This window comes from Hyperolius riggenbachi, chromosome 9, assembly GCF_040937935.1.
Source record: "Hyperolius riggenbachi isolate aHypRig1 chromosome 9, aHypRig1.pri, whole genome shotgun sequence".
In the NCBI taxonomy this organism is placed as follows: domain Eukaryota; kingdom Metazoa; phylum Chordata; class Amphibia; order Anura; family Hyperoliidae; genus Hyperolius; species Hyperolius riggenbachi.
In genome coordinates, this window is record NC_090654.1 from 184,192,170 (window position 1) to 184,207,207 (window position 15,038).

The 15,038-nt window shown below is 40.8% G+C and overlaps 1 protein-coding gene across 20 annotated transcripts in view; it reads right to left on the reverse strand.

Moving 5' to 3' along the window:
* The window catches only part of CADPS (calcium dependent secretion activator), a 769,567-nt gene that overhangs the window by 65,970 nt on the left and 688,559 nt on the right, over positions 1–15,038 (reverse strand). The window lies entirely within an intron of this gene.

The window sequence follows — 15,038 nt, forward strand, 5'->3', positions numbered from 1 at the left end:
TTACACTGCGGCTGTGCAGTTAGCTCCCGATGACGCGAGCAGGAGCTAACATTATTTGTCTGTTTAGACGAATATTAAACCGGGACCAGCGGCGGGAACGGAGGATCGTAGGAGGACGGCACGGGACATTACAGCTGCAGGGGGCCGATAGAAGCCCCAGATAAGTGTCAGCTTGTTTGATTGATTTTTAGAATCCCTCAGAACCTCTTTAAACAAGACCTAAACTCAAGCACTGCAGTCAAGGAAAACAAATACTACTGCGCATGCGCACACACCGACAAGGAGAACTTTGGGGCTCCCAGAGCTGGATCCCTTCTACTGTGGAGGAAGGGGGAAACCTCTTTAGGATACAAAGGCCTCCCCTTCCCTGAGGTAAGTACCCCTTTACAGGTACACTTTAAGAAAAGAAGAGGGCATATGGGAGGGGAAAAGTAGGAGGCATTGGTGGGGAAAACGACTACAATTAGATTGCAAACCTACATATTGTCAGTATTGGCAATCTGTAGGTAGATTGCCAATATAGGTAGCCTTGCAAGTTCCTCTCTTTCCCCTCCCCCACATACATATGAACTGCCCGCCGGGAGACTTGGGCGCAGGATACAGCTAGTATACGGCAATTGCTGGAAGCCGAATTGCAGTGTTTTAAAAGCAACTTCAGCACTGTCTTCTGATGGCGCCGAAGTTACTGACTGTGCGCCGCTATAGCCGTAATTCCAATTTCGCCCTATGATGGCGCCGGCTGCACCCAAATCTCCTGCACTGTTATTACAGTGCTCGCTCCCCCCCCCTGCATAATTATAGGTAGCCTAGTCCCACCATCAGAGAGCTGAGAGCTAGGCAGTGACTCACCACAGAGTTCGGCTCCCCCCTTGATCACTCCTTGCTGTGCTGCCATGCGGAATAGTTCACACCTCAGATCATCGGTAAGCCAGCCGCAGAGAAGTGACAGTCAGGCAAATGGTGCACAGTGATGGCGCGTATACGTCAAATACAGGAAGTGAGCAGTGATGTCCCTTTCTGTATTTGCACCATTACTGTGCACCATTTGCCTGGCTGTCTCTTCCCCACTGATCTGAAGTATGCTGCAGAGCAGCACAGCAAGGAGCGAGGGAGGAGGAGCCAAACTTTGTGGAGGCAGGACAGGACAAGTGGCATGCGGGCAATAAAGTGGCAGGCAAACCTAGTGTGTACCACCTGGCCAACAGCAAAGTACCACCGGTGGTACGCGTAGCACAGGTTGAAAAGCCTTGCACTACACGATGCATATAGACATATGACTATGGTAGGGATTAGACTGTGAGCCCTTCTAAGGGACAGTTAAGTGACAGGACTATATACTCTGTACATACCTGTGGAAGATGTTGGCACTATTTAAATACTATATAAATACTAAATATTAATAATATTCTTTACTCGCTTACCTTGGAAAGCATCCTTTGACATGTATATAGCTGTAAATTACTTTATCATTTCCCCCACCATACAGGTACTTTGCTGTCATCTTTGACTGTGCATTCTCCCCATCTAGAACATTACTTAAAATCACCAGTCCTCCTCCAATTCTAGTAACATGCATGTATCTGGTATTCTACTAACAAGACTATCACTTCTGCAATTCATTATGAATAATACAGCAGACTAATCCATCATAACCACCACACTTAAACTGCTGTTCCTTTCCTTTCTGCAAAGTTGTACACTGGATACCAATTCAGCTCAAATCAAATTCAAGCTTGCTTTGCTTGTAAATCCCTTTAAAGCTGATGCTCTACCTAAACTTCCTACCACATACAAACACACGCACGCACGCACGCGCGCACACACACACACACACACACACACACACCTGACTTCTCTATTCCTCCAATGATTAAGTCATTTCTTCCTCACTCCTAATTTTGTCATGCATGGATCTGTGGCTGCTCCCAGTCTCTGGAATGCCTTCATGTTAAGCTTGCTCCTAGCTTTAACAAATTCATGCAGACTTACAGAACTCAAATCTTCAAACTTACCTACCACCCATCGCCTTCATTACAAATCATCAACCTTTCCATTTCTCTTATTTACTATAACCTCACCTCTAAAACATTCTAGACGTTCTTTGGTCAAAACAACCATTTTTTATTTTTCAGTCATAAAGCTGACTAGTGTCCTTCGACATTGCTGTCATCCTCTTCTGCCATAATTGATTACCAAACCCAATGTCACTTGATCTGTGCAGATACATTAAAATGCTTTCTGCATCAGGGTGCCACTGGCTCATTCACCTTCCACCCCTGTCCATGGAATCACACATACCATTGGGCTGGGAACCAGACAGCATTGCCATACAGTGATGGTTCCTAAGGTTCCTAAACTGCTGTTGGTCAAAACTCTTAAGTAAAGTACCAGATTTAAGACTGGAAACCCAATTGGACAGATTCCTCTTCTCTGCATTGCAGTATGTACATACTATCTATTTAAATTTGTAACTCGCATCTTCTGATATGTATTGTGCAGACTTTTATAATATGTAGATGTATGATAAATTAACAATAATAATTAATAATAAGGTAAGGAGCTTACAACTAGTACCCACTATTATTTATTGTACTTATCATATCAAGAGGTGTCATATTTTATAAGTAAAAGATAATAATAAAGACGAAGACAAAGGAGGAAAACATTGTGGGAATCAGTCCCAGAATTTGCCCTAGGTCTTGCACCTGTGCAACTCTAGTCATCTGCTTGGTGTTCCTTGCCCACACCAATGGCAGGCACAGAGTTTAGATCAGTGGACCTCAAACTAAGGCCCGCGGGCTGAATGTGGCCCCCTGAGGCCTTTTTACCGCCCTACACACACAAACTGTATTACTTATAAATGCGGTCAGCTACATCTTTAAATATTGGTGGTCTGCATATAGAATAGCAGTGCTGGCACCACCCATCCACTTGGAAGCCAGCGAGCAGTCATTCCAAATTCCACATCAGGTGACACTGCTGTCCAATTGAACTGCAGGTTGTATGCTTCACTGTCTGGCCCGCAAAGACTTCGACATCATTTTATGTATACTCCGGCCCCCCAGCAGTCTGAAGTATGTTGACCCGGCCCTCGACCCAAAACGTTTGGGGACCCCTGGTTTAGATGCTTGTAATCCATGTGAGGCATTATCAATCATCATAACAAGCCAGCTCAAGCAAATATGCTTGTACATCTCTATGGAGAGAGAAGAAAAAGAGAGACCAAGAACTTACTGCTTACTGTGGGGAATACAATAGGTACTGGACAGGAAAATCCAACCTGACAGATAATCCTCCAAGGACTCCAAGCAGGGCTGATGCTTCTACAGAGGATTTCTGTCTCATCTTTCCATACTATCCAAATTAAATAATAATAAAAACTCCTGAAAGTTGGGCTTTAAAGCAGAACTTCTGCCAGAAACTAAGCAAGTCAGTACTTATGCCATGTATATAAAATAATGTATACATATTAAAGTGTGTAATCTAGTAGCAAAGGAATTAGACATATTGGCCTCGATTCATAAAGGGCTGTGCGATAAAAATAAATAAATCAGGTTGTTAAAATACCGTATGCGGTATTTTAGATTTTTGTTTGATAATTAAAAAAAATGATCACAGGTGCAGAAGTTCGGTAATTTACCAAAAATATGGGCTTCCATTGACAAAAAACTGTTTGGTAACAGCAGAAGAGTGTGTATTGTTACATGCTGTTTCATGCAGTGAGGGCACTACAATAGTAAGAGGAACCAACGACATCCCTTTGGAATGTACATGTTTGTTATACTGCCTCTGCTCCCTCTGAATCTGTCCATTAGTCTTTGTTAACATTTTATTTTATTGCCACAGCTTAGATAAACTCTAAGAAACATTAAACATGCCATGCTTAGGTGATTTCCCCACTTGCTTTTCCACATCTTCAAACATGAACCTAAAGGGTTAAACATCTGAAGGGCTGTAGGGGAAACATCTTTTGTTCAGCTCTCTCTTCCATTGCCTGGGGGGTAGAAAAGCTTGTACCTCCCTAAAAGCTATCGGATCTTGTCAGCATCCAATTAGCTTGACTTGCAGGAGACAGGGGCTGTTTCTATTGGCTCTCTGCTCCTGTCATTCATAGATTATACCTCTCTGCTTCTGTGAATCACGGCTCTGACACAGTCTCTGTACTGTTTCCAACACAGCAGAGCTGCAGGTAATCACTGCATATGTTTCCGGGCTTTACCGTATGTTCTAGTCTTTCTGAATTGACATTTACTGATATTTACTGACATGTGTTTATGTATTTACCGCTCAAGTCGGTAATTTACCTCACTGCTTGGTCATTTCTGCTTTCCATGTGGTAACAGCCTTTATGAATTGACATTTCCTAAATGCTCAGTAAAGTCAACTGTTTTCTGCATTACCTCATGCGGTAATGCTTTATGAATCGAGGCCATTCTCTGTGTTTCCTGACTAACTTGTCAAAAATCCTGAAGTAAGTGAATTAAGCAGTAAGTGTGTATTTGGAACTGATATTAGCATACAGGATGAGGCTTCAGTGCTGCTTCATTTGTATTTTCACACCCCTCATATCAGTAACTGGGAATGTGAGCTTACAGCATGAGTCGCTTTCTTCAGGCAAGATAGGCAGGAAACACGGGGGAAAGGTATAACTATTTTCTTTCTGCTGGATTACAATCTCTAGCATGTGTATACTTTATATACAGAACAGCTTCATAAATTATTTTTCCTGGATATAGTATAGGCATTAAGCATAACATTTTTGAAAATGTACAAAACACTGAGCTATCTAAATACAGTATCCAGGACTCTCTCATTTGCAGTATATTTTTATCACAGCATTAGAGGGATGCTTTAAATCTGTTGTCAACAAACTGCCATGTTTTCTGCACTGTTTTTGACTTCTTTGAAAGCGTTGTGACTGATCATGCCAGCCCCTGCTGGAGTTTCCATCACTCTCCGCTTTAAGTTAATCTTTGTGCTGTTTAATACTAGCGAGCAGGATGTCAGGCAGATCAGTTTCGTAAAACTGAGGTGACCTTAGCATTTTCAGAGCAATCATTCTGGCTTCTCGGAATGATTAGGAAACAATCTTCTCAGGAAAGGATAGAAAACAAATTAACTGTCTTCAGCAAATATCTCTCGCTGCATGCAAACCTGCCACTGTAAAACTGCAGAAATCCTCTAAAGAGCTCCAACTGGGGAGGGGAGATATTAAACATTTTGCCATTAGGAGAGTTAAATACTTGGCATGGAAATACTGTGCAAATCTCTAGCTTTAATGGAAAAATGCACAACCTGGATAAAAAGGCTCTTGTAAATGTATGGCAATGATATAACAGTGAGGGAAGAAAGCCATTCATCTTCACAAACTTAGAGGTCATTGGGAAACCCACGTGGCCTATTCTTTAATTTAAATCACTTGAATAAAATAGTCTACATAGTTTTATAACTTTCTGCACAACTTGACGATTCTGGTATTTCTGTAGATAAGCATAGTTCTAACATACACTTATTAGATGAGCACCAAATTGTCCCCTAATCAGTACTGTACTTATGCTTTGTTGATTTCTTGCCCCTGACCCAATGTACTCTGCCAAATACTGTGGTGCCAAAAGATGCACATCACTTGAGCCACACTTCTAATGACTGTGTTGATGTAAAGTACAATGAGGCACTATTTAGGATTTAACGTCTGGTCTGATCCCTCTGCCCCCTTTACTGAATTGACAGATCAACCCTACTAAAGTAAAAACTAAAGTGAAAACTCACATCCCGTAATGCTCTGTAATTAGTACAGTAGTAATTTGGGGTCAGGCTGTAGCTGGTACCTGAATTACAGTGATTTCAGAAGAAACCCCCCTGCACCACTATAGCCATAATTAACATTATGGTCTATGCTGTCACCCAAGTCAGGTGCTGCATGGCACAGATCAGGCACCAAGATGCCCTGATTTGATTAAAAAAAAAACAGTATCGTGCTTCCCACCAAGCACAACCAGCTACTATCCCCAGGCAAAAATGCAGAAAAGTACCCAATGAGCAATAGGGGCAGGTTACTCTGGTCACCAGATGTCCTTTAACTTTTAGTAGTGTGAAGGTAGTACATGTGAGCAGATAACCCTTACCCCCTCAAAGCATTGTGACCACTGCTGGTGACCATGGTAGGTCTTTGGACACCCACTTGCCTGGCAAAGATGCCAAATTACATTATTTATTTATTTTTTTCATATAAATTAAATTACATATAAGTATACGTATGCATTATTTTATCTCATACGTGTTTAATAGGGCAGAATCATGAGTTGTGGGGTCACAAAAAGTTAAAAATATCAGACAAAACAGGCATTGAGGGCAATGAGGAAGCTTTAAATTGGGCGCATTGGCCCAGCTGCGTGCGCCTTTGATCGTGCTCCCATGGCCATGGGAACGCGATCAAGGTTGTGCACGGCCAGGCCAACACTTGGGAAGCAGTGCGTGAACTGGGGCTAAATACGGGGGCATTTACAAGGGAATGGAGATGGATGGAGGAGAATATGGGAACAGCGGGCATGTGAACTGCTGCCCACACATGCCTGCTCCCTCAGTTTGTACAAATTACTTTGCCTTGAGTACCATTTAAAAAAATCAAAGAAACCACAACTTATAAAGTGTATACTGATATTTCCTTTCATTTTAGAGCTGTTTACTATAGCAGCAAAGCAAAATTTTTTTTCTTACACTTCACGGTCAAACAAGTCACAGTTCACCAAAAATAAAAAAATGAATAATCCACAAGTTCTAAAATAAAGTCAGATAATAACGACATAAAATAAATATGTAAAAAAAAACAACAACACTGTACATTTCCTTAAAATGAACACACGAACCCGCACACACTGATATATGATATAACCTGACGGATGGTGTTTTAGAGAATAAACTATTGGGACAGCTAAATGGTATGTGATCAACTCTTCAAAAAGCAACACAACAGTTGGTAGACTTCAGCTCATCTTCATCCGGCCCATATCACTACATGATTAAGTTCTTACTAGACTTTGCAGTAAGCACAACCAGTTTGATCTGATAACTGCCAAGGACAAGCCAAATACACAGAGGCAATCTATAACTGTTTAATCCCTACCAGACAGATTAAGGGTATAATTGACCCATATAATCCCTGTATCAACTCCAGTCAAATGTTTCTTCTGTCTGATTTGCCTTCATAAGGACTCTGTAAGAAAGCTATCAGACACACAGTATTATTATCAGGATAGGCTTTTTTTCATTAAACTTGGAGATGGCTTTTAATCGCTGATCTTGGGGACTGCTGGACTTAAGCAGATGAGCCGTCACTAAGCACATCTGCTGTAATCCTTACATTTTCTTTGGGCTGAATCTTCAAGACATACATTAACATAAAACAATAATATTTTTCTTTATCTGTATTAATCAGTATTCAGTACCAGTATTAAACAGTATCCTCTTGGATCATATGCTTTCCCAAACCAGATATATTTACAGGAAGTGTATTTTCTTTATAATAAACCAGGAAGTAATAAATAAAGTTGAAATGAACAGTGCTGTGAACTATCAGAACTGGGTCAGGATAAACCAAGGGAAAATGTAATTCTGTATTGTTTTTTTCTGTGCAATGCATCATATGCTAGTTTTGGGAAGATCTAGGTTAAGTATGGCTGGTATCTCAGATGGTATTTTGGCAGGATTAAATCAGTGCTCATGTGTAATGTTTTCAGTTGAGGTGGGTGAAATAAGCCTGCTGTATTAAAATCACTTACTAGGAATGAGAAGTTCACCTGAGTAAAGATTCACAGCACGGTGAACTGGTATGCAGCAAGCAATTGTTGCTCAGTACCAGTGGTCTGGTAACAGCATTTGCTATTGTGGATGGTAAACAAGTTTGAACTGGAAAAAGAAACAGGTAATTTTGGCGGCGCTCAGAGTTGCATAGTGCCTGACCTGGGTGCCGCCATAGACATAACGTTATTACATCTATAGTAGTGCAGCGGGATTTTAAGCATTATTTGGATCCCGGCAAAAGCCAAACCCCAATTTACATGTCCCTCTGAGTTGCTATGACTCAAATGGAATAATATTTAACTCCGCCCTTAATTTCAGAGACAGCAGGGTGAGTCATCAGTCGCCTCACATTGTGCCCAACTGACTGGGCGATGGTCTAATATGTACACCAGGAAAGAGCCTACCAGTTGTCTAAATGTGATAACATTCTAATCAGTGATTGCAATTAAACATAGTCTAATATTTACTGTTGATGGATCATATGTTTATTATGGTGTCATGTAATATTGCCAGAATGTGTGGACTCATAGAACAAATGTAGCTATGTCTAAAGCAAAGCAAAGCTAATATGTACACCAGGAAAGAGCCTACCAGTTGTCTAAATGTGATAACATTCCAATCAGTGATTGCAATTAAACATAGTCTAATATTTACTGTTGATGGATCATATGTTTATTATGGTGTCATGTAATATTGCCAGAATGTGTGGACTCATAGAACAAATGTAGCTATGTCTAAAGCAAAGCCAACTAACTTTCCTCTACTTGAGTCTATCCGTTGGTCAACATACTTAATTATCATTTCATTTTAAATATATAGCCATCTTACCCTGCTGGCCACAACTACTTACAGTACTCTACTGTCTCTAGTTCACAGGACTGCCATATTTCTTTTTCAAATTTTTAAGTGACACGTGGCAGCTTTGCAGGCAGTAAATTGTTTTCTCTCCCTCTGTAAATCTACTGAAGGGAGTTAATTTATAGTAGAGGATCATAGCTATTTACAATAGAGAATAATTTTAAAGACCATTAAAAAAAAAAAGATATAGATATAGATATCACAGCAAAAACAAAACAGAAGAAAAACACAATATGCCTTACCAATGTCCACTATTACAAAATTACAATTGGTCATTTAAACTGGACAAAAATGTCCATTTGATGCATTTTTGATAGGGTAGGGGTAGAGTAAGATCCTTTTTCAGATCTGTTGTTGCCTTTATAGCCAGTGGTTCCATAATACAGGAAGAAATAATATTCTACAAAGCTTTAAACCTTTCTATACTCTCCTATAGTGTTTTCAATGCTGTATGATTTCCCATTTAAAAGGAATTCTCATGCAGTCCCATCCTCACTAAAACTTCTTAGTAGTTCTAGCCCTTGCCTAAAATAAAAATTGGCTGGAGCTTCACTATATGCACTGTATTGCACATGAATCAATAGTAATGCTCTACATACAACAAGATCAAGTTTCAATTGCAAAAAAATAATTAGATACATCTAGTAAAATAATATAAACCCACATTCCTGAAATACTGCAAAAAGAGAAAAATTAGCCATGGTGTGCAAAAAGGTAAAATAAAATTATCCTAAATCAATGAAAATGAAATCATTTTAATAGCACTTTACAACAGAAAATCCATGAGATTTAAATTTAATGAAAGAGTTGTTTGGAGAAAGCTAGTTATTTGGAAAAAGGCCATGTTTCTAAATACAATTAGTAAGAAAAGATACTTGGTTGCTTAACTATGTATCTTATAATTAAAGTGGTCTGAAAGACAGATTGAAAGCGACTATCCCACAATTTTGTTTTAGCAGAACATCACTGAAATGGTTAAACAAAGCACTTTGTCCTGCTATTCAGCTTCAAATCCGCATTCAAACTGGAGATAACAGTATCTTTGTTTGCATTCCAATGTTGATACATGTGTGTAAACACAGTGTAACAAGTAAAAAAGGAGTTCTCTATGCTTCAAGCACACATACAGCTCAGAACAGCTAATTAGAAGATGTTAATATATAATAAAAAGCAATTTGAATAAAATGCAGAGGCAGGTTTCAGGGCAAGATAAACTACACTTTGGAAACTTGTAATTTGTAAACAGACAATATTACTTATGCACAAAAGCAAATATAATAACTGTATGAGTAATACAAAGTACGAAAACACATTTTTATTAAATGTTATGTCAGAGTTTCAGACCACTTTAAAGCATTGTCTTTTAATGCAAAACATTCTAAATAACGTTATTTTATATTAGTTGTCAAACTACAATAAAATGATATTGGTATGATTTACTTAAGTTTAGGCTAGAACAGGCATGGGCAAACTTGGCCCTCCAGCTGTTAAGGAACTACAAGTCCCACAATGCATTGCAGGAGTCTTACAGCCACAGTCATGACTCATAAAGGCAAATGCATTGTGGGACTTGTAGTTCCTTAACAGCTGGAGGGCCAAGTTTGCCCATGCCTGGGCTAGAAGGTCTATGGGTTTAAAGCGGATCTGAGATGAAAAACTAACTATAACTAGAAACTTGTATATATATCGTATCTAAAGTTTAGATAGTTTACACAGCAAATATAGCTGCAAACAGCTTCAATAGAATATGAAGATTTCTTCCTGTGATACAATGACAGCAGCCATGTTGTTTGTAAACATTACACACAGGCAAGCTTATCTGTATCTTCAGCACTCAGCCTGTGAAAAAAAACCTTATCCCCCTCCTCCTCCTTCCTCCCCTCTGCCTCTGAAATCTCTGGCTAGTAATACCTCCCCCTCACCCTGCCCAGACTGAGCTCCCATGAGCCCTTGCTAATGTCTGAAAATGCCAAGGCTCTCTGAAAAGGTGTGGGCAAGGCTTGTTTAGTTTATAGGAAATTAGAGTATTAAAACAAAAACAAAAAAAGTATTTGGCTTGAGGAATGCCCTATAAACAATAGGAAAGGAACACAATTATGCAATGAGTACAAGTTCATCTCGGATCCACTTTAAAGGACAACTGAATTGAGAAGTATAAGGAGGCTGCCATTTTTGATTTTCTTTAAAAAAAAATACCAGTTGCCTGGCTGCCCTGCAGATTTATTTGGCTGCAGTAGTGTCTGAATTACACCAGAAACAAGCATATATCTAATGTTGTCGGATCTGATAATAATGAATGTCAGAAACACCTCATCTGCATATGCTTCTTCAGGGTCTATGGCTAAAAGTTTACTGAGCGCGCCCAGACTGGTGCTGCTGCTCTCTAAGGCTGCTCCAGATATTACATCTCATTTCTGCTACTTTAAACCTCTTAATGGAAAGACTGGACCAAAATTTCAGTGGATTCTAATGTATCACTTCTCCAGCAACACCTATAACCTTTCAGAACACCTGGATTACTTGGGATGGCAAAGATTTAAGCTGGATTGGATCTTCCTTGGTATCACACACGGCTGAACACTGCACACCTTCCTTGGAATTGACCTGAGACCTTAAAGACTTTCTGCCTCTTTGTGCCCGCCCTCTCCCATCCTGTGAGTAACTTTCATCGACCATCTACAGCATCTATGCTCAATAGACTATATTTTTCTACTTATATTATATCTTCAAATTCCTAAACAAAGGACTGTGTTTTCAAATCCATGCTGTCCACCCATACATCTCTGTGTTAGGACAATTCAGTCTATACAGGCCCTTTGATCTCTGCAGGATACCAGCCACAGCTGAGAAAGTTCACACCTTGACTCTAAATAGGGCCTTTCTCAGCAGGAGCCCTGAGCTGTCTCTTGTCCATCCTAATGTGTAAACATCAATATTCAGCACAGACACTTCTCGCTGTATACCAACCAAGAAATATTTATCCAATTGACAAATCAACAATAATTCTACTTAAGTCTTTTGGAATCTTCAGAAAGACAAAGAGAGGATCGAGAGGACGTGGGAAAAGACGTTCTTTACTGCAGAACCAAAATAACTCTGTGACAAAATCTACAGAGTACACCCAGCCAACAACCCTAATAGCTCCAGCACAATCCAGCATAGATGACAGCCACACATCTGGAGACTGTTCTGTCCTGGAGTCCTCAATCTCAGACCCTAGCTCCCAGGGTGCCCCATCAAGGCTGTCCTCTGTAACGTCAGATCGATAAACAACAAAACAGCAATCATACATGATCTAATAGAGTCTTCTGATCTGGCCTGCCTGAAACCTGGCTTTCTGAATCAGAACCACTTACTGTAGGTCCTACCAACTTGTTTGAATGCCTGGGGGTGCAACTTTCAGCTGAGAAAATCATTAACATATTGCTGATCTACCGCTCACCAGAAAAATACTCAGACTTTCTTCAGGAACTTGTAGACCTCCTATGCAACCTAACACTGGAACACCCCAGATGGATTGTTCTTGGAGATTTCAATACATGGGTGGATGACTCCTCTTCACAATTTGGAATAGAGTTACCTCGTGCCTTACATGAACTGGGCTTCCTCCAATCAATCAGTTCTGCTACTCACAGGAAAGGTCACACTCTGGACCTTATATTCCATACTGGGCTGTCAATAGCCAATGTGGAAATTAATCCTGTTGCCTGGTCAGACCATCACACTATCCACTTCTCCCTCTCAATACCAGCTGTCAAACACCAGCTCAAGAATCAAATAAAATATCGCCGCTGAAAAGGGCTAACACCTCAACATATCCGAGATAACCTTAGCTTTGATGAATTGACTGACTCCAGCTTGGACCCTGATACTCTGGTGTTTAAATACAACAAATGTGTGTCCTCCACCTTTGAGACCATTGCTCCTCTGCACACCAAATATCTTACTCCACACCATCTTGCACAGTGGTTTGATAACGCTATAAAAGAGCTGAAAAGACAAGGCCGAAAACTTGAGAGACTGTGGCGCAAATCTCAGTCCCCAGAAGACAAACATGCCTTAATCCTCCACTTGAAGAGCTACCAAAAGGTAATCACGGGAAAAAAATCATCCTTTCTATCACAAGAGACTGCAAATGCAGTTAACAAACCAGCCCAACTGTTCCGCACAGTGGAAAAACTCTGCAACCCGGCATGTCAAAAACTTAATATCGAGTCTTCAAAGGACCTCTGTGACCAATTTGCCCATTTCTTCACAGACAAAGTCTCCGCTATAAGGTCTGCCATCCAACTTACAGCATCTGAGCCTAATATAGCGCCGGAGACCATTAGCAGAGACAATGAAACACATTGGTCAAACTTCAAATAAATTGATGAAAAAGTCACATCAAGCATTCTCCTTCACGTCCGCCTAACTACCTGTGACCTGGATCCTGGCCCAAAACAGTTCATGTTGAACTGCCCCGACCTGTTCGTACTGGTATTCCTCAAAATTGTTAACTGTTCCTCACAATCAGGGATATTTCCTGCTTTACTGAAGGAAGCAATGATCAGGCCTCTCCTCAAAAAACCCTCCCTTGACCCAGATGCAATGACCAGCTACAGACCTGTCTCTAACCTCCCTTTTCTGGGCAAGCTAATTGAAAAAGCTGTTTACCTACAGCTAGAAGCCAAAATCCTACAAAACAACAGTTATGACCCATTCCAGTCTGGCTTCAGGAAACACCACAGCACTGAAACTGCCCTCATCCAAATATGCAACCACCTGCTCATGGCAAGAGACAGAGGAGAGTGCTCGATCCTCATACTGCTAGACGTTTCTGCAGCCTTTGATACAGTTGACCATGACATCTTGATAAACAGGCTACAGGAATACTGCGTCATTGATGGCATAGTTCTTCAGTGGTTCCAATCCTTCTTGAGTGGCAGAACCCACAAAGTGTCTATGGGGCCCTTCCTGTCCACCCCTGTATCACTTAAGTATGGGGTGCCCCAGGGCTCAATCCTCTCTCCCCTGCTTTTCACGATTTATATGTTACCGCTGGGAAAACTAATCCAAAAACATGGCCTGACATACCACTGCTATGCAGACGACACCCAACTATATCTTTCCTTCAAGCCTGGTGTGACAGACCCAACTCTAACTATAAACGCCTGCTTACGTGAACTACAGAAATGGATGAATGACAACTGGCTGAAACTAAATGCAGACAAAACTGAAGTCCTTCTGATTGGAGGGCAGAGCATGATAACAAAACAACTTAACTTGCAGTCTTCACCACTGGGAATGGGAGGCACGGATCTACGCAGCTCTGATCATGTGCGTAGCCTGGGAGTTCTAATTGATGGGGATTTAAACTTCAGAACTCAAATCTCTGCTGTGGTGAAATCATCCTATTTTCACCTGAAGAACATTGCAAAAATCAAGCACCTCATACCCCCAGAAGATCTGCCAACCTTAGTCCACGCCTTCATCACATCCCGACTGGATTACTGCAATGCTCTCTACACTGGCCTTCCAAAAAAGGTCTTGTACCGCCTACAGCTGATACAGAATACTGCTGCCAGACTGCTAACCAACCAACCCCGTCACTGCCACATAACGCCAGTCCTGCACTCCCTTCACTGGCTACCTATAGAATGGAGGGTCCTATTCAAGATCGGCCTACTGACATTTAAATCCCTGAATAATCTAGGCCCTGGATACATGAAAGATATGTTGCAGCTGCGTAGCAATCCCCGCATTCTCAGATCAACAGGTTCTAATAATCTAGTCATACCCAGAGTCCACTTGGAAACTTTTGGTCCCAGAGCCTTCTGTCATGCTGCCCCTACGTTTTGGAACTCCTTACCTCAACAGATCAGGACAGCTCCATCCCTGGCAGTGTTTAAATCCAGACTGAAAACTCACCTGTTCAGTTTGGCATTTGCAGAAATATAACTTTTGTTGTGTGAATACTTCATCCTACTACGAATTACTGAATCTGAGAGAGCCTAAGCGCTTTGAGTCCTATGAGAGAAAAGCGCTATAGAAATGTTATTGTATTGTATTATTGTAAAAGTATTAGAGGCAGAGGATCAGCAAGATAGCCAGACACTTGGATTTAAAATGAAATAAATATGGCAGCCTCCATATCCCTCTCACTTTAGTTGCCCTTTAATTGGTGATCACCCTTGCCTGATCATATTTGTACAACCACATATGCTAGCCAAATATGGCACTACTCAGTGGTTCATCTCTACTATAGTTGGACATTTCACAATGAAAGATATAAAGAAGAGTTAAATCTAAATTATATACAGCACAATACTTTTTATGTATACCCAAAAATGTCTTTGCACATACTTACGGAATCTCAACTACAAACTAAGATCAGCCTC